The 19,160-nt window shown below is 40.5% G+C and overlaps 1 long non-coding RNA gene across 1 annotated transcript; it reads right to left on the reverse strand.

The window, feature by feature from the left end:
- Positions 1–13,786: 13,786 nt before the first annotated feature.
- On the reverse strand, positions 13,787–18,358 carry LOC141946884 (uncharacterized). The gene is made up of 2 exons (XR_012629956.1): positions 17,478–18,358; positions 13,787–14,663 (listed from the first exon to the last, which is right to left on the reverse strand). It is a non-coding gene; the product is annotated as an uncharacterized LOC141946884 (long non-coding RNA).
- Positions 18,359–19,160: the final 802 nt, after the last annotated feature.

Consider the following 19,160-nt stretch of genomic DNA (forward strand, 5'->3'; position numbering starts at 1 on the left):
AGCTAATAACCAAGCACACTGCTTATTAACAAAGAAAGTAATTTAGAAAAAGAAAAGAACTGTTATTTCCAGCTTCATCTGACAAACTATTCATACAAATCTTCACCAAAAATTAATCAACATTTTTATCTAATTTGCTGTGTTCTTTTGAATGATTTTTAATATTTTTTAACATACAGAATTTAGCCATAGCTACTGTTGTGACGCTGGTGGCGTCTCCATGATAACATATTTAAGAAATAATAAAAAACACTGTGCAGCACCTATGAGAGAGAGGAATGACAACAAGAAAAATGTAAGAGGAACATTCCTGCAGACACCAAGGTCAGTGAAGAAGGAGGGGGAGGAGGTGCCTGAGGAACTGGAGCAGAGATTCCCCTGCAGTCCATAAAGAAGGCCATGGCAAAACAGGCTGTCCCCCTGCAGCCCATGGAGAACACTGGAACTGATATCCACACTGTAGCCTGTGGAGCACGTCACACTGCAACAGGTCAACATGCTGTGAAGGAAGCTGCAGCCCTTGGAGAGCCCATGCAGAAGAATGTTACTGGCAGAAGTTATTTTCAGCCCATGGAGCAAGTTTTCTGGTTGGAACTGCAGCCTGAGAGGGACCCACGCTGGAGCAGACCATTCCTGAAGGACTCCACGCCATGAAAAGTATCCATGCTAAAACAGTTCACAGAAATCACAGAATCAGAGAACGATTGAGGTTCAAAGGCACCCCTGGGGGTCATCTGGTCAACTCTGCCCAAGCAGGGCCAACTAGACCTGTTTCCCAAGACCATATCCAGATGGTTTTTGAATATGCCTAGAGAGGGAAACTACACAACATCCCTTGGAACCTGTTCCAGTGCTCTGTCACCCTGACAGTAAAAAAGTGTTTCCTGATGTTCAGACAGAGTCTCTTGTGTTTCTGTTTGTGCCCATTGCCTCTGGTCCTGTCACTGGGCACCACTGAAAAGATCCTGGCTCCATCCTCTTTGCACCCTCCCTCCAGGTATTCATATACATTGATAAGATCTCCCCTGAGCTCTCTCTTCTCCAGGCTGAACAGTCCCAAGTCTCTTGGCCTTTCTTCATAGGACAGATGCTTCAGGGCCTTTGTCATCCTTGTGGCCCTGCATTGGATTCTCTCCAGTGCGTCCATGCCCCTTTTGTATTGGACACAGTCTTTCAGGTGCGGCCTCAGCAGTGCTGAGTAGAAAGGAAGGATCCCCTCAGTCAACCTTCTGGCAATACTTTGCCTTTTGCAGCCCACAATGCTCTTAGCCTTCTTTGCAGCAAGGGCACATTGCTGGCTCATAGCCATCTTGGTGTCCACCAGTACCCCCAGGTCCTTTCCTGCCAAGTTGCTTTCAAGTTGGGCAACCCCTAGCACACATTGGTGTCCAGGGTTGTTCCTCGCCAGGGACAGGACTTGGAACTTCTCTTTGTTGAACTCCAGGAGGTTCCTGTCAGCTTATTTCTCCTGATTGTGGAGATTCCTCTGAATGGCACCACAACCCTCTGGTATATCAAACACTCCTCCCAGTTTTGTGTCATCTGCAAACTTGCTGAAGGTATAGTCTGCCCCATCATCAGAAAATTAGTGAAGATGTTAAATAGAGTCAGACCCACCACTGACCCCTGGGATACATTGCTAATTATTGGACTCGAACTAGCCACTGATCACCAGCCTCTGGACCTGGCCATTCAACCATCTTTTGGTCTATCTACTGGTTGCTCATCCAGCCCATACTTCAACATGCTCTCTAAGAGAATCTTCCATCAGACAGTGTTAAAGGCCTTACTGAAGTCTGGGTGGACAATAGCCACTGCTGTCACTTCATCTACCAGGCCAGTCATTTCATCCAAGAAGTTTATCAAGTCGGCCAAGCACGACTTCCCCCTTGGTGAATCCATGCTGACTACTCCTCATGATTTTCTTGTCTTTCATGTGCCTGGAAATGGTTTTCAGGGCTAGCTGCTCCACTTTCCCATGGATCGAGGTGAGGCTGACCAGTCTGTAGTTTCTTGGGTCCTCCTTCTTTCCCTTCTTGAAGATAGGAGTGACATTTTCTTTCCTCCAGTCTTTGAGCACTTCTTCTAATCACCTCAATTTATCAATGATTATCAAGAGTGACCTTGCAAGGACATATGCCAGCTCCCTCAGTGATCAGTTATGCAACCCATCAGGCTCTACAGACATGCCCAGTTTGTTTAAATGTTTCTGAACCTGGTCCACTTCCACCAAGGGTATGTCTTCCTTGCTCCATACTTTCCCCCTGGTCTCTGGGATTCCTGAAGGCCAGTCTTACTACTAAAGACTGAGGTCAAGAAGGTAATTAATACTTCAGCCTTTTCCATGTGCTGTATAGCCAGGTCCCCCGACTCATTCAGCACATTTTCCCTACTTGGTGGTGAGGCAGCATAAGAAGCAGAAAAGGCCTTGGTGTTGTAAGCACTATTCAGCAACACATCAGTGTGTTATCAAAATGGTTTTGATCACAAATCCAAAACATAGCACCCTACAAGCTACTATGAAGAAAATTAAGTACCATCTCTACCTCTTATTCCATACCATTTACATCATGCACAGGTCCCGCACTATGCAATACATCCTCATTAGCCACCTACCTGCTTCTCGTCCTTTGATCTATAAAGTGATGTCATTCCTTAGTCTATGGAGTATAAAATGTCCATAAATGTCCATTGAGTTAATTTAGTTCATGACTTCAGTTCTATCCGATATGGTGGTCACTCAGGATAGGAGAGGTGGTATGAGTACCAAAGCTACCTCAAGTAGGATCATTGTTGCTCTTACACTGCTTCTGGTGAGGCTCGTCTTCCATTGGTTTGAGTGGTTCCTACTATAGTACTTCCTATAACGTGCAACTCAGATTATGGTTTTCAACAATTTAAAGGTATATCCATTAGAGCCTCCACACCTGGTCCCTTTGGATCAAGACATGGGATTTAAGATTGCAGTGAACTCATGCCCTTGCCTCTGCTCCAGCAGGGATTTATTCATGGACCACAGTCTTTTAGGGGTGTACCTACTCTGCTGTGGATTTATTCATGGCCCACAGTCTCTTCAGGAGTATACGTGCTGCAGCATGGACTTAACCACAGTTGCTTTGAAGTGTACTTTCTCCAGCATGGCCTTATCCATGGACCACAATCCTTTCAGGGTTGTGCCTGCTGTGTCATGGACTTATCCATGGTCACAGATGCTTTGACGTGTACCTGCACTGATGTGGACTTATCCACAGCCATTGATGTTTTGGGGTGTCCTGCTCCTGTGTGGACTTATCCACAGGTCACAATCCCTTTGACATGAATTCACACTGGAGTTCCAGCCTGTCCAATACAGCAGCCCAGGAACAGCAGTGATGCCCTGGCCATCTGCCAGACAGGTTCATTGTCATTGCTGTTCTCAAAATACTCAGGCACAGCAGCGTAAGATAATAAGCAGTACAGCACTACAGCAAGCAACAAAAGCAAAAAGCAACTGCTAACAAGCACTGGCCTGATATACAGTAAGGCAAGCGAGCCCCATGGCAGGCATAGGACCTTGCCAATTGGTAGCCAGATAGCTATAAAAACTATACATTCAGTCTCACACAATCCAATCAAATCTGTCATTATCTTGAACCTTTTGTGCCCCACCTTGGGCATGAAAAAGGACTGCTGTGGTTTAACCCTACTAGGCAGCTAAACACCACACACTTTCTCACTCCCCACAGTGGGATGAGGAAGAGAATCAGATGTGTAAAAGTGAAATAACTCATGGGTTGAGATAAGGGCAGTTTAATAGGTAAAGAAAAAGCTGTACATGCAAGCAAAGCAAAATAAGGAATTCAATCACTACTTCCTGTCAGCAGGCAGATGGTTAGACATTTCTAGGAAATTGGAGCTTTATTACACTTTAGTTACTTGGAAAGACAAACGCCATAACTCTGAATGTCCACACTTCCTCCTTCTTTCCCCCAAGCATTTTTTTGGTCAGCTGGGGTCACCTGGCCCAGCTGCGTCCTGTCCCAACTTTTTGTGTGCCCCCAGCCTGCTCACTGATGGGGTGGGGTGAGGAGCATGAAAGGCCTTGATGTTCACTGTACACACTGTTCAGTGATAACTAAATATCAGTGTGTTATCAACATGATTTTGGTCACAAATCCAAAACATAGCACCATAGGAGCTACTGTGAAGAAAATAAACTCTATCCCAGCCAAAAATAGTACAGAGATACATAACTTCAGAGTCAAAATGTTTCGTGGGTTTTCATCACTTTTTTTACTCTGGAGGTACACACATTAGTGAGAAAAACTTGACCCAAACACCCTGATCCACATTTTCCCATGATTTCTCTAAAGGAACAATTTTGAAAAGTTTTATTTTATTGAAATGAATAATGACATCTGTCAGAAATGTAGAAGCTTCACAGACAGAATTGTCTTTTAGATAGCGATAGAAATGGCTATCCATTAAACTTTTATAGAAACAAAGCAAACGTTTATCGAGAACTTGAACTTTTTGCAATGATATGCTCCATAATTGAACACAGGGCTTCTCTATGGCTCAGTTGGAAGAACATGTGAACTGATTTATTGTGAAGAACAGAACTTCATGAGGTATATCTTCACACAGAAGGGGGTTGTGAGAAAGGGTAAGAAACTTTTAGAACAGCCTGTTTTGCCATGAAAATTTATGGGACATGTTTAACACTGTGTCTAGATCTAATCCAGTAGAAGAATGGAAAACAATCTTGTTCAGACCATGATAATCATAGGGAAGGACCCCATATCATTCCAGTTCTGGCAAGTTAGAGAAGCTAAGTGGTAATATAAACCGTTAATGCAGATAACTTTCAAAGCCAATTCTGCTGTAGACTGAGTTTGAATTTTGTGCCAAAATATTCAATGATAGATGCATTCAAAGGACTATTGGTTTTGAACTAACTGCTGGAGGGATATAACTTCTGACAAGGGCATATTTGAAATTCTGTTAGCCATTTAATTCTAAAATATTTTTATATCCAAATTAGAAAAGCATTCGTTTGATATGCCCTCGGACATAATTGGAGAAGGACTTTGGCACTGAATAGTTACTTTGTGTCGTACTTATTAATGATGAACTGAAACAGTAAGACGACATCACAGAGGGTTTTAACCCACTGAATACATGTACAAACTGAACAAACCCCTATTCTATTTTTCTATTTCTTGGCATTTTCATGTGTTCAGGGAGATACTAATATCAGACTTTCAAAGAAATGCCACATTTTCCTACATGTTGGGGGCAGGTTTCTGTTTCATTTCAAGAAGAACGCTGTGTCTTTAGGAGACATAACAAGATGACAATACATGGTATTATTTTACATACCTTAGAAATTTGGTTACTATGGATTTGATGTGACAGAAATTTAAGACATATCTTGCAAAATCATGCACTGATAACACAGACAAGCTTCATTGTCACTAGGAATGTAATTCTTTTTTGGTAGAGCATAGAGAGCCTTAATCTGAAAAGAGTGGTAAAGACTGAAGAGAAAACTGTTTACTTCGACTACAAAATGACCAAAACTAAAGATGCTTGAAAAGAAAAACCTCAGATTGTGATTGGGACAACTTTTTTTCTAAAATGACAGATGTAGAGACTTAACACAGATGTCAAGAATGTGGGATTTTTTTCTTGCTCCTCAATGCTGTAATGTTGATCCTTTTTTTGAAAATGAAATTTATACTGGAAATGCTTTTGCTCAGAAAAATGGGAACATTTTCAACAAAATATTGTCTCTCCCTTCATTCATCCTCTTGCACCCATAAGTTAACATACACTCTGACATATCTCTTAACATTTTGGTCTTTCAGAGAAAATCAAGCCATATTCCATAGTCTGAATTTTTCACATCATTATGCTGGTTTTGCTATATCCTTGTTAAAAGACTGCAATAGGAGTAATGCTGATACTGTCCTCACTGGATACATGAGTGGACAGAATTCAAGGGTGAACATAGACACTTATAATCTGAATGCATTACACAACCCTTTTATATTCCATTATGGTTATAATTACAAGTTAATTTCTAAACTAACAACTACTACACTGTTGCATCTGAAGTACTACACTACTACACATCCAAGAAAGATCTGAAATGAATGTATGTAGAACAGAGAACGATTACAATAACTCAGTTGCTACCAAGTAGTACCAGACGGTAAATTGTCTTGCTTAATGACAGCCATTACCTAGCACATTGCCATCTGGAGCTTTTGCATCTGTGTGCAAAAATGAGTAAACATTATGATCCTCCTCTACAAATGGGCCTATGAAGCCACGAAGAGCAAAGGACTCAACTGGGACATTGCCACAGAATACTACCTCCCTTTGTAATTGCTTTTTTTGAATCCATTATGCAAAAGTTACAAGCAGACTGTGGAAGTGTTTAAGAGCTGTATATTCCATCATACTTAGTTTCCATATACTTATGACATCATGAGATCCAAATTCTGTTGACTTTTAATGTCCTTCCACATGCAGGTCCAATAAGGTTGCTGGGACTCTGCCTCAGATAGGAGTATGTGGAGGATTTCTGAGAGAAAAGATGTAAAAAATTCACTATCAAAATTTTCCATGCTCCAATATTCAAAGATTATGGAGTCCCTTCTTTTTAATGAAAAACTGAGTGGTGTGATGACTGCCCTTACTTATCTATCTGCACTTTCTAAATAAAAACTTTTCAAGTACTTGTGGAACTCTCTATTCTTCTGCAGCCTGTTGCATATATGGTAATGTGCTGTTGATGGATTGTCATACAGCAGTGGATATCAAAATATGCATATAATTAATCTATAGTTGTTTTTAATTCAGTTCATAATTTTATTTATTGTGATACTTCATTGGGTATACACAGATTAAACAATTTCAAACATGGATTTATAAATATTGAGTGTGATTATACCATATTTAGACTCAGTGTGTACCAGATTAAATCAAATGATCACTGTGTGAAGCTGCATAACATTGAAAATATTTTTTAATTAATTAGATTATCTAAATAATGTTTTAATTTTTCTTTTATAATCATGATGCATTCCTACAGAGAACTTAGTATGTTCTTGAATTTATCTTCATAAACATCTGGTTAGATAACCTTCTGCTTTCTAGCTACATAACATATGGGAACAAGTGAGCAACACGAAGCCCTCAATCCAGAAAAATGCTGAAAAATACTTTTCATTTTATACATGGAACAGTTTTGTTGATTTCAGAAAATCATCTGCTCACAGAAAATAATCACGGGCTCTGACAGAAGAGGCTGCTATTCTAAAAACTGCAAATAGACTTCATTACTCTTTTCTTTTTGCCACCACTACCAAATCATCTTTATGTATTTCTCAGAAGCCTCAGTCAATCTTTAGTCTTCTGTAGCAAGGTATTTTACAAATGTATAAAAAACCTCAAATTAGTCATTTCTTTACCTCCTTCTGACAGTTTTTCTTTCCCTATTTATATCTACTTCAGTGGGACTAAGAAAGTACCAGGAGTTGCTTCAACGCTTCCTGGGCTGTAAAGGAAAAGGATGTCAAACTATGCAAATATGATACAGAAAGTATATCTGAGACTGTTGAGAAGTGGAAAGCATCGCCCTAGGTGGAGGACAGTGTAGATGGTATTTTCAGTGCTGCCTGCATTTATTTTGGCATTCTGTTTGAGGTGAAAAACATTTGTCTCTACTACAAATTTCAATAGAAAGGAGATTGTAGTAAGAAAAGTAAGCATGAGAGAACCAAGACAGGATACCTCTTTGTGGCACTACTTTACTCAATTTTTTGGCAGCTCAGTTAACTGCTATTGCTTTCCTTTCTAATGACTAGCTATGAAGCAAATCAATAAATACAGTAATGACTATAGCATGATGGTGTCTTCATCAGCATGTCTGAGTAGTGAAGTAGAGCTACCAAACAATGTCTTTTAAGAAAGAACTGCAGCTGTTCTTCTTTTCTCATTCTGAGATACTGACATTGTAGTCACTTTCGTGGCTTTAGTGCTCTATCCTGTCCAGCAGCTTTGAGCAGTCATTTTTTGAGTTCTTTCTTTGAACTCTGAGTTGTAGTATCTGTTATGGATTGATAGTGCCATTCATTTTTACACTGGTCTCACATTTCCCTGGTCTAATATTGCTGGAATTATATGACCTGGTCCATAACTCAGGTGAAACCCAGCTGTTGCTCATGAAACAGCTAACTACAAATATGGCAGTCCTGTGGCTTCCCAGTCAGGCATATAGAATGAAGGCCTTCCACTTTATTGATATCCTTTTCTCTATTAAAGGATTCTAGTCTCTCAACTACATCAGTGGAAAACAAATTAGTTACGATGCATGGGGCCTTGGTATTATTTCCCTCAGGCTAAGCATTCATCTTCTGTGCACTTTGGCACAGTTCCTATCTTGCTATAAGCTACTTGCTTTCTTACTGATTGTCTTCCCTCCTTGCCTCATCTTGCTCCATGCTCTGCATGGAGGACTGTCATCACTGCAGTTACTCTCACTTTGATGATAAATCATGTGTAAGTTTCAGAGCCTCTAGTCGCCCAGATCTCTGTCCTTGTTCCCAGTCCCATTCCCTCACTTGGGTTGTAATACCTGTTTGAGAGGCCACACTATAAACTGTATCACTGAAATGATTTGGGATACCTCCCTCTAGCTCATCAGCAGGAATGAGTAGTGAGGAGTAGTGAAAGGTAGCCTCCTAATTTGATTTCATTGATAAAGTCAGTATGCCAGGTTGACTCTCCCTTACTGTATCTGTTGCTCCCTTACACATGTATCAGTTCTCTGAGAAATAATCCTTTCTTTAATTAGGGAATTTCTAATATTACTAATGATATCTTTGGATATGTCTGAGATACTAAAGAGAAAAAGCAGACCACTTCAAACAATTGCATTCTTTGTGGTATCATCAGATTATTCAAAATCCTTATACTTTAACTCTTTGGGGCATTATTCCTAGCCAGTGTTTTGCTCAAGATTTATGTGTGTTTTACACACAGGCTTTTTCTGCAAATAGAAGGAGAAATGGCTTTATCTCATTTTATCCTATTTATCTTCATGGCCTGCTCTTCATACAGCTCTTGGTTATAATGCTTTAATTTTTGTAGAAGTTCTGGGAAACTCAGCATTCCAAATTCCTTAAGTCCTTACTAATGCTTATCATCCTGTTCTTTTGTGCATCATTACACATTTCTTTATTGCAAGTTTCACTATTTTTGCCCAATGAATCTTGTATAAGCTCCATGATAACAAGAGAGATCATTGTTTTCCAAACTAAACACTACTTACAAAGTCATTTAAACACTTGATCTAATTGCTGCTAACAACAGCACAAAGACTGACCATTACTTCACCAAAATATTCTTCCGTGTGCTCTCCCATCTAAATTGCATCTTGTCAATCACTGTATCCTTGTTTGATGGTTCATCTGAGCTTTAAGATTAGGGCTATTATCAACACAAGCACAATTTACACTTTTGCAGCTAGAGTCTCAACTTGTATGACTATGTTGGTTTATACAAGCTAAGAATCTGAACATTTGGTCTTGAAGCAAAAAAAATTGCATTTTGAATATTGTTTCAAAAAGCAAATAAATGGCAAATACAGTACCTTGGCTAAGACTTTCTTATTCTGAGTAAAAAAAGCAGCTATCCATCAAAAGTGTATATAATGGTCAGTACAAACTGCAGATGTCTTCTGTTTCATTTCCTACATTACTATGGAGAATTTGGCTCTTGACCAGAACTACTCCTACAAAACTATCATTTTGTATTACTGATAGTGCCAGTCTCTCTGAGTTTTAGAAGAAAACAAACAAACAAGATATTGCTGGTGCTTATTTATGTATGTATGATTTTTCAAAGAAAATTATGAAGCATAACTGGATCCACAGGGGACCAATGCCATGGGAAATACTGTAAAAAACAAGTCAAGATAAATCCAGAAGCAAAAAAAACAGAGTGCACAAAGATAAACTAAAATCATGTCATTGTCTGGCAAAAGGTTCTTTCATAGAAGATCATTTTAGTGAGAGAAAATGAAGTCAGTCTTCACCTACAAAATAAGCTGGCCTTTTAAGTCATTGAACTCTCCTATTTTACATATATATAATTTTCTGAAAGTTTTAGGACCTATGTTTAAAGTAAACATAATCCAGCTTTTAATTCTTTTCAACCATTAATTCCAACTGTGTAAGTTTAAAATGAACAAAAGAAGCTCTGAAAAACAAAACCTAATGTTACATTATGTCAACCATAAGTGAGTCACAAATAGTACAAACCAAACACATTATGAATAAAGGTCCCTTCTGTCTCCAGTAACAAACAAAAATGTTACAGAGTGCAGAACCCTGACGTTAGAGCACAAAAGGAAACATACTAGAAACCTTGCTTTTGTAACAATAGCTATCAACATATCCTTTTAGAAAATATATCTGAATGTATCTAAACATCTATCTACCTACCCTAATCAGGAATCTAAGGAACCTATTTTTGTAACATATTGTTTTATTTCAAATCTACATCTTTTTTTTACAGGATAAATATCGGATATGATGTGTTGATCATGTGACTCAAAAGTTTAAAAATCCTAAAAAATAGAGCACAGCACTCAGTACAGATTTAAATTTGGGTGTCAAAACAAGTGGGATACCCACTTTCAAATAGGAAGTAAAGAAGGTCAGCTGTGAGTTAAAGGGTTTAGAGAAGAGCTGCTCAGCCATTCACCTTTGGCTGTTAAAAGGGGGAAGATGAAGAACATCCACAGGCAAAGGTGAGGCTTCCGACTAATTCATGACTCTTAAATACGTGTAGGTATAGTAGAAGAGAGGTACGTATCAGTCAATGTAATTTCATCCACATAAACATGCAGTTTCATTTGTTGTTTTGCTCAGTAGGTGATTCTACTTTTTAAAAATAAATGCTAAATGGACTATTTCTATGTGTAAACCAAAATATAAGATTTCTAGAAAGGTAGGCAGAGAAAAATATGATGGCCTTTGTGCACTCCAATTATTATGATCATACGATTCAAAACTGACACTATAGATTTAAATGTTATTTTGAGCAGCTCATTTGGTTCTTGATCCTCTGCAAAATGTAATAGTTCCCATGCTTACTGGTGCCATTTTAAAATTTTCTGCAGTATTGTTGCTCATCATGGGGCTTCTAGGCATAATCTAATGAGTAGTTCTGTGAAGAGGTAGATGGAATAAAACGTTTCCACTAAAGCTTGTTTGCACATTTCCTTGAGATTGTTTCCTACATCAATTTCTTCAGCTTTAACAAATGCTAAAATTATCTTGTCTCAGAGATATTTTCAGCTATGCAAATGTCATTAAAGGAGAATAAATACATAGAATAATAGAATCACAGAATAGCTGAGGTTGAAAGGGACCTCAGGAGATCACCTAGTCCAACACTGCTGCCAGAGCAGCATCAGCTAGAGCAGGTTGCCCAGTAGGATGTCCATCAGGTTTTGAATATTTCTGAGGACAGAGACTATATCCTCTCTGGCCTTCCTCAGCTTGTCTGTATGGATACTATAGGCAGCAGTGCTTAATGACAGTTTGTAATGAACACACATCAAACTACATGCATTTTAGTGATTTGCATATAAACACTATTAAGACCACAGTGAGCTTCTTCACTGATGTCTCATACGCTCTACTAACTTTTTGCAGTACTGGGATTTTCAAACTGCAGTAATGGACTAGTCGTGAAGGTATCTGTTACTATATTCCTCAGTTCCTGCTTTACCAAACCTCCAGATGCATGCAGATACAGCTGTCCTCACATACAAAAACTTTATAACCCTATTGATCCTTTAGGATTTCTTCATAATATTCTCCCATTTAATAGCACACAATATATTCTAAGCTTCCATGTGCCGGAAATACTTTAAATAAAAACTGCCTTGCAAATGTGTCTCCTGGCGTGCCATAGTGAAGATCAAGATCTGATTTACAACGCATGTCCCACTTTCCTCATGCTCTTAAGGCAAATGACATAAAACATTCGTTAGCCAAGAGCAGTGGTTTTTGTATGCTATAAAATGCACTACCAACAAGTGCTTTCATTTTCTGCTGCGCATATTTTCCATGGTGAGTCATGTGTTATGTGCATTTTTAGGCACATAACACAGCTCTGCTCTGATGTTCCCTGAAGTCTGTGTTATGTGCATTTTTAGGCACATAACACAGCTCTGCTCTGATGTTCCCTGAAGTCAACATAACTGACGTTGAAAGGACCTGTGCTTAGGCCAGTCTTACTGAAGACCAGATCTGTGATCTTGCTTGTCTCTGTAAGACCTTAAAAGGGCTGAAGAGAACAGCTAGGGTCCAGGGCAGGTTGATTTCCTACCAGATGTGTTCATTCATGCTGGACAGATAGCAGGTCCACAACTAAGCCAAAACTGGGGAGAAGAAACTGTTTCTGTAGTTTTTCTTTTCTAACACCATATAAGAACACACCCGACCAACAGTAGAGGACAGGCTTCAGGATGTCCATTTAGAAAATAACATTTAACAATTTCATTTTTCTACTTTTCAAGAATTATAAAACATTTAACAGCACATTGGACTCTCACTCTGAACTCATTGCTTCTCAGTTACAGCAGCAGGAGCTTTGCAGAGGGAGCAAGAATACAATTTTGATATGATGAATTGATGAATGCAAGGAGCATGTTCCTTCCCCTGGTGATCCCTGTCATTATTCTTTAGCTCACTCCCAGTCAGGGTTCTACCTTTCTCAGTTAAACACAAGTAAAGCTGAAACTCTGTGCTATGCAGAACCAATGAAAGAGAAGCAAATATGACCTGACAGAATAGTAACATCATTGTACCAAGAAACTTCTTCAATGTTCTTACCAAGACTTCACGTACCTGTTGAGAAGGATAAGTGCATATCCACAAGAAAGCCCTCATGGCAGATACCTTACTGCTGATACTATCCTTTCAGGATCTCAGTGAAAGAAAATAAGATCTGAAGAAGTTCATGGATCTGAAAATTTCCATAAGTGAGACAGAAATGTTTGTGCATAGTCAATACAGATGCTGCAGGAGGAGAATATTTTATTAAGAACTAAAACGCATCTTTTTATCATATGCGTATCTTAAAGAAAAGAAGGATCAAAGAAACAAGAAGATTCCAGATTCTGCTAAAGCTCTCTACTCTAGTTTTATATTTGAAACTACTTATGGTGGTGTTGCCTTTGATAATGTCTTTTAAGAAGAACTTTAACAGCTCCTCCTGAGACAAGCAAATGCCATTCCCACCAGAATGGGGCACTTATGATCACCACTATCCCAAATGCATTTATTTTCTTTCTCTAGGGAGGAGAAGCTCAAATTTACTTTGCATGCTGTTTGCCCAGCTACTCCAGCATTTGGCAATGCTTAAGAGCTAAAACTTAGCCTGAAAACGTAGTACATTTCTAGCGCATTGGTACAGCTCTCTGTCAACACATGTAAAACAGATACTCTACAGTTATCCAGACATGATTTTACTACACATTAGAAGAATCACAGCCCATATCCTCCATATTAGTTCTAGCTAACATAGTACATCTTCCTGTGTCATGCAGCATGGATGCACTGCCACACAACGTATCTCTGCATAACTTGGGTTCTGTCCACATATGGACAATTTTTCTAAAGAGATAAAGTATGCTTGACAAGGAGAATGAAAGATTTTCTTCTAAATGTAGTCTCAATTTGTCGCAGTTGAGACGGACACGACAAACATCAGATTGTGTGAAAGCGACCAAAATGGCTGCAAAAGCCCCTTTATTGTTTTAACAAGCTTTTTTATAACCTTCTTCAAAGTAGGTGTTCATACAGGATTGGTTTACTTTAGTAACTAACAGTTCACGATTGGGTGATAGTTTCTCGCCTGAATCGTCAGGACAGTTCTTCTTATCTTAGTTCTCTAATCTTGTTTCCATGGCACTTCTCAGGACTTTCTCGCCTCTCATGGATACACTGGAATTTCTTCAAGGTTAAATTCTTCTTCAGTTAGACTAGAGGCAGACCCGCTGCCTCCCCCGACAATTCCCCCTTTTTGTATTTGTGCTAGAAATATTGCAGAAACAGTCTTCTGCAGGGCCCTTTGCAGAAGACTGACAAGACATGGCAACATCAAAAGCACAGTCACAATTACCAAGATCATGACCCCCACAGTTTTGACCAGAGATATCAACCATCCAGAAAGTCCCCATCCTTTAAACATCCTTGTAAGCCAATCCAATCCGTCCTCTTCTGTTAGACGCCTCACACCATCCTTCAGCTGCTGTATACTTTTAAAAATAGATTCTGAGTGGTCAGACAAATTCATGCAACACATTCCTTCAAAATCTTCACATCCATGTCCTTGCGCTAAAAGCAAAAAGTCAATTGCAGCCCTGTTCTGTAAAGTAGCATGTCTAACACTATCAACATCAGTTAAAAGACCACTTAAAGCTAAAGAAGTAGCGTTAGTCTGTTTGCTAAGCCAACATCCCAACTTTGTTAGTTTTTTCAATGCAGAGTCACCCAGACATTCTGTTTGGGTTGTGGAACTACCCATCCTTCAGCCTGATGCAGGTTCCAGCACAGGCCGAACACACCGAGCAGGAACCCAGCGAGGGCCGGCATCTGTAGAGACACAAGCATAACCCCTGCCCCAGGTTAATAATTCACATGGTCCACTCCACTGGCCAGTAATTAGATCTCTAACATGCACTTTGATGTCTTTTTGCAAATCCTGTTTTGAAAAAAGAGAAGAGAAATGCTGAAAAAGAGGAGGTAAAGAAGAATTATCCCCGTAATGGAGAAAGTTAAGAACATAAACTGCTTTATCCAAACATGCCTGTGGTGGTTCCCCAATCATTCCCCCTTTTTGTTTTTGAAGCTGCCGCTTCAACGTACTATGTGCACGCTCAACAATTGCTTGTCCTGTTGGGGAATGGGGAATTCCTGTAACATGAGTAACACCCCACAAATTAAAAAATGTTTGAACCTTCTGTGAAATGTATGCTGGGCCATTGTCCGGTTTTATTTGGCGTGGTACCCCAAGCATAGAGAAAGCCTTTTGGAAGTGTCGAACTACATCTTTTCCTGTCTCCCCGTTATGTGCTGTTGCTACTAAGGCATGAGAATAAGTATCAATGGAAACATGAACATACTTCTGTCGGCCAAATTCATTTATGTGAGTAACATCACTTTGCCAAATCTGTAAAGCCTGCATACCTCTGGGGTTAGTACCAAAATATACTGGTGTGTGAGTTCCTTGGCAGTCAGGGCAGGCGGCTACAATAGACCGAGCTTCCGCATGAGACAAGCCCAACTGCCGTCGTAAAGCTCGATATCCTTGGTGAAAAAATTGATGTGATAATACAGCTTGTTGCTTTATGTTAGGAACAGTATTAAGAGCCATAGCGGAAACAAGAGCATCCACTCTGGCATTACCTTCTGTATAAAATCCTGGTAAAGTGGTATGACTACGGATGTGCATGATAAAATAAGGTTCTGTCCGTAGTTGAATACTTTTCCAGAGTTCTAAAAGTACATCAAATAATAATTGATTGTCTGACATGGTCAAAACCACTTTGTCTAGTCTAGAAACTAAGTTAGCTACATACGCTGAGTCAGTTACAATATTTACAGGAACAGAAAAAATAGAAAAAACAGCAGCCATTGCACGTAGCTCTACTACTTGTGGAGAACCATTTTGATATACTACTTTGTTGTTCCAGTTGTTGTTTTCATACCATACTACTGCTGCTTTACCTGTTTTTCCTGAGCCATCTGTAAAAACAGTAGGGCCGTTCACTGGTTCTGGGCGGCTTAAATTTTTTTGACCAAATGGTATTTCTCAAGCAAATTTCAGTAGCGGATGTGACGGCAGGTGATATGACACCTGTCCTTGAAAACCCGCCATGGCCGCCTGTAGTTCATAATTATTTGCCAAGCACCATTCAAAATACCAATTCTGAACAGGTAAAACAATCTTAGCTGGGTCACGCCCTGTTAGTTCTGTACATCGTTTTCTGGCTTTTATGATTACATCAGCAATAAGCTCAAACAGTCCAGGAGCAGTTTTTCGTGGTCGGAATGACAGAAACATCCATTCTAGAATGTGCAGTGGGTCATCCCACTCAGAATTCCACTGCACCAAAGCACCAAATGGTACAGTTTTGTCAATTAGTACAAAGAGTTGCACCAATTGAGACAGATCTATTCGAGAAACAAATTTCTCATGTATAGATCATTCCACCATGTGAATTACCTTTAATGCTTCCTCAGTTAATACTCTGGGTTCTGTTGGATCATTGGAATTTTTTAATAATTCCAATAAAGGTTGCAGTTGTGAATTGGTCAGTCCGAGATAGGGTCTAATCCAATTCAGAGATCCCATTAACTTCTGTACATCATTAAGGGTTTTAACTTCAAGGTTAAGTTTCACAGGTTGAGGCATTACCTGCCTACCTGTGACTGTTAGTCCTAAATATTTCCAGGGTTCTACTTTTTGCACCTTTTCAGGGGCGATAACTAATCCATAGTGTTGTAATGAATTTCTAGTCACATTCTCCATGTCATTCAACTGCTCCTTGTTGTTTGATGTTAACAGGATGTCATCCATGTAATGGTAACAATAACTGGTAGGGAATCTTTCCCTTACAGGTGACAAAGCTTGTGCCACAAACCATTGACAAATTGTTGGTGAATTTTTCATGCCCTGCGGCAGAACTTTCCATTGATATCTTTTTGCAGGTTCTGCATGATTGACAGAAGGCACAGAGAATGCAAATTTTTCCCTGTCTTGACAAGCTAATGGTATTGTAAAAAAACAATCCTTGAGATCCATGACAATGATTTCCCAATCTTGAGGGATCATGGCCGGTGAAGGCATGCCTGGTTGTAGAGCCCCCATCGTGGCCATGACAGCATTGATCTGCCGCAGGTCATGCAAAAATCGCCATTTTCCTGATTTCTTTTTTATCACAAACACTGGAGTATTCCAGGGGCTCTGAGAGGGTTCAATGTGTCCAGCGGCTAGCTGTTCTGCCACCAATTCTTGCAGGGCCTTTAATTTCTCCATTGGTAGGGGCCACTGATCCACCCACACAGGGTTATTCGTTAACCAAGTTAAAACAAGCGTGGGTTGCCTAACACCCTGCAGCACAGTGGCCCCCATTAAAAATCCGTAGTAATCTTCACCCCCCACTGTGACAAGCAATCTCTCCCCCATAGATTGAGGGGAGCTGCTGTCACATATGGTTTAACGACTGCTTGTTGGCCCTCAGGATTGGTGATCAGAATTGCCGTAGCTGCTGTTCTTGCTCGTGCGGAGCCTCCCAGCCCCACTACCCCTGTGTCCACATCCTCTGTTGGCCAGGTGGATGGCCACAGATAGTTAGAAATAATAGTCACATCGGCGCCCGTATCTAGGAGCCCCGCAAGCCTTACTGTAGTCGGTGAATGTCCATGATTTGACAGCGTGCACGTCATATGTGGTCGAGATGATGAGACAGTCTGAGACCAGCACACTTGAGGGGGTCCTGTAGAACCGAAGCCTCCATCGCCTCGCAGTCGCTGTTCTGCTTTTGGGACACAACTCAAAAAAGGAACAAGTTGAGCAAGACGAGTACCTTTTGGAATCGTAACAGGTGGATAAAGGGTCGAAACTAATGCACAAATTTGACCCGTAAAGTCAGCATCAATGACTCCCACATGCACGATTAATCCGTTTAAGGTGCTACTTGATCTTCCTATAAGTAACGCACTCAGTCCTCGTCCTATGGGACCCCTCGCCTCAAGAGGGACCTTAACAATGTCTTTTGTAACTATAGTTATTGTGTCGGCGGTGGATACATCCAACCCTGCTGAGCCAGTAGTTGCGGCTGATAGCTGCTCACAGAGGGGATTTGACCTGCTGTCTGGAGGGGATTTGATGTCCTCGCGCGCCCTCTCGCGCTCCTCTTGTGGTTTCCCTGTATCGGTTGCCCGTTAGCATGAAACTTGGAACGACATTGTTTCGCGAAATGTCCCGATTTCCCACATTTATTGCAATTAGTTCCTGGTGGGACAGTCATGGGCTGCTTGCCTGCCGACCTTCTGTTCGGGCAATTTACTTTCATATGACCATCTTTACCACATCCAAAGCATTTTCCTGTATTTCGCATGTTCATGGCAGTAGCTAAAGCCGCCATTTTATGTTCCACTGTACCAACCTTTGAACATGCGGCCACCATGTCAGGAATAGAAGGATCTCCTGGTAAAGACTGTATTATCTTTTGGCAGTCCTCATTAGCATTATCCTTTGCTAGCTGTTTGCATAACATTTGTCTTAACGTTTCATCCTCTACCTGTTTCTCCAATGCAGCAGATATTTTTTCTACAAATTGCAAAAAGGGTTCTTTAGGACCTTGCCGGATAGCAATATACTTCTGTTTTGGAGCTGCCATTTCCATGGTTCGCTTTAATGCTGTAATCCCTATGTGTTGTGCCTGTTCAAGGACAATCGGAGGCCACGTAGCTTGCAGCTGAGGGTTACTAAATGGTCCCTCGCCAAGCAAGGCGTCTTCTCCGAGTCCTAACCTCGGATCGTCTTGTGGCAGTCGAGCATTATTTTGTGCAGCTGCTCGTGCCATCTGCCTCCAAGTAGATTGAAACACTTGTAATTGTACTGGCTGAAACAGCACTTGTGCGAGATGTGTAACATCATATGGACACAACAAATCTGTGCTGATTATTCGAATAAGTTGCATCGCCTCAGGAGAATTGATTCCAAATTTCTGTGCTTTATTCTGCAAATCCTGCACCACCTTCCAACTGATCGGATTGTGCTCATCATGCTCATTTGTGCCTGCAACAGCTTTATAAACAGGGAATGCACCATAAGCCTCTGCTGCTATATCTACAGGCTTTGGACATGCCGGGGTTGGAGAGTATGGGCTGAGGCGTTCAACCAGATCCCAGTTGCCAGCCTCAGCAGCATACTTTCTAACTCCCTCCCAAAATTGATCAGGGGACCTTGGAATTACAGTTACTGTGGATGGAGGGAGAGTCCATGGCTGGGCTTTCTTCACCATGGGTTTATCTGTGATATGTAGAGTTTGTAAAGCCGTGGTTAAAGCTTCTTCTCCCTCA

The sequence above is a fragment of the Strix uralensis genome, chromosome 8 (assembly GCF_047716275.1).
Source record: "Strix uralensis isolate ZFMK-TIS-50842 chromosome 8, bStrUra1, whole genome shotgun sequence".
NCBI classification, from domain to species: domain Eukaryota; kingdom Metazoa; phylum Chordata; class Aves; order Strigiformes; family Strigidae; genus Strix; species Strix uralensis.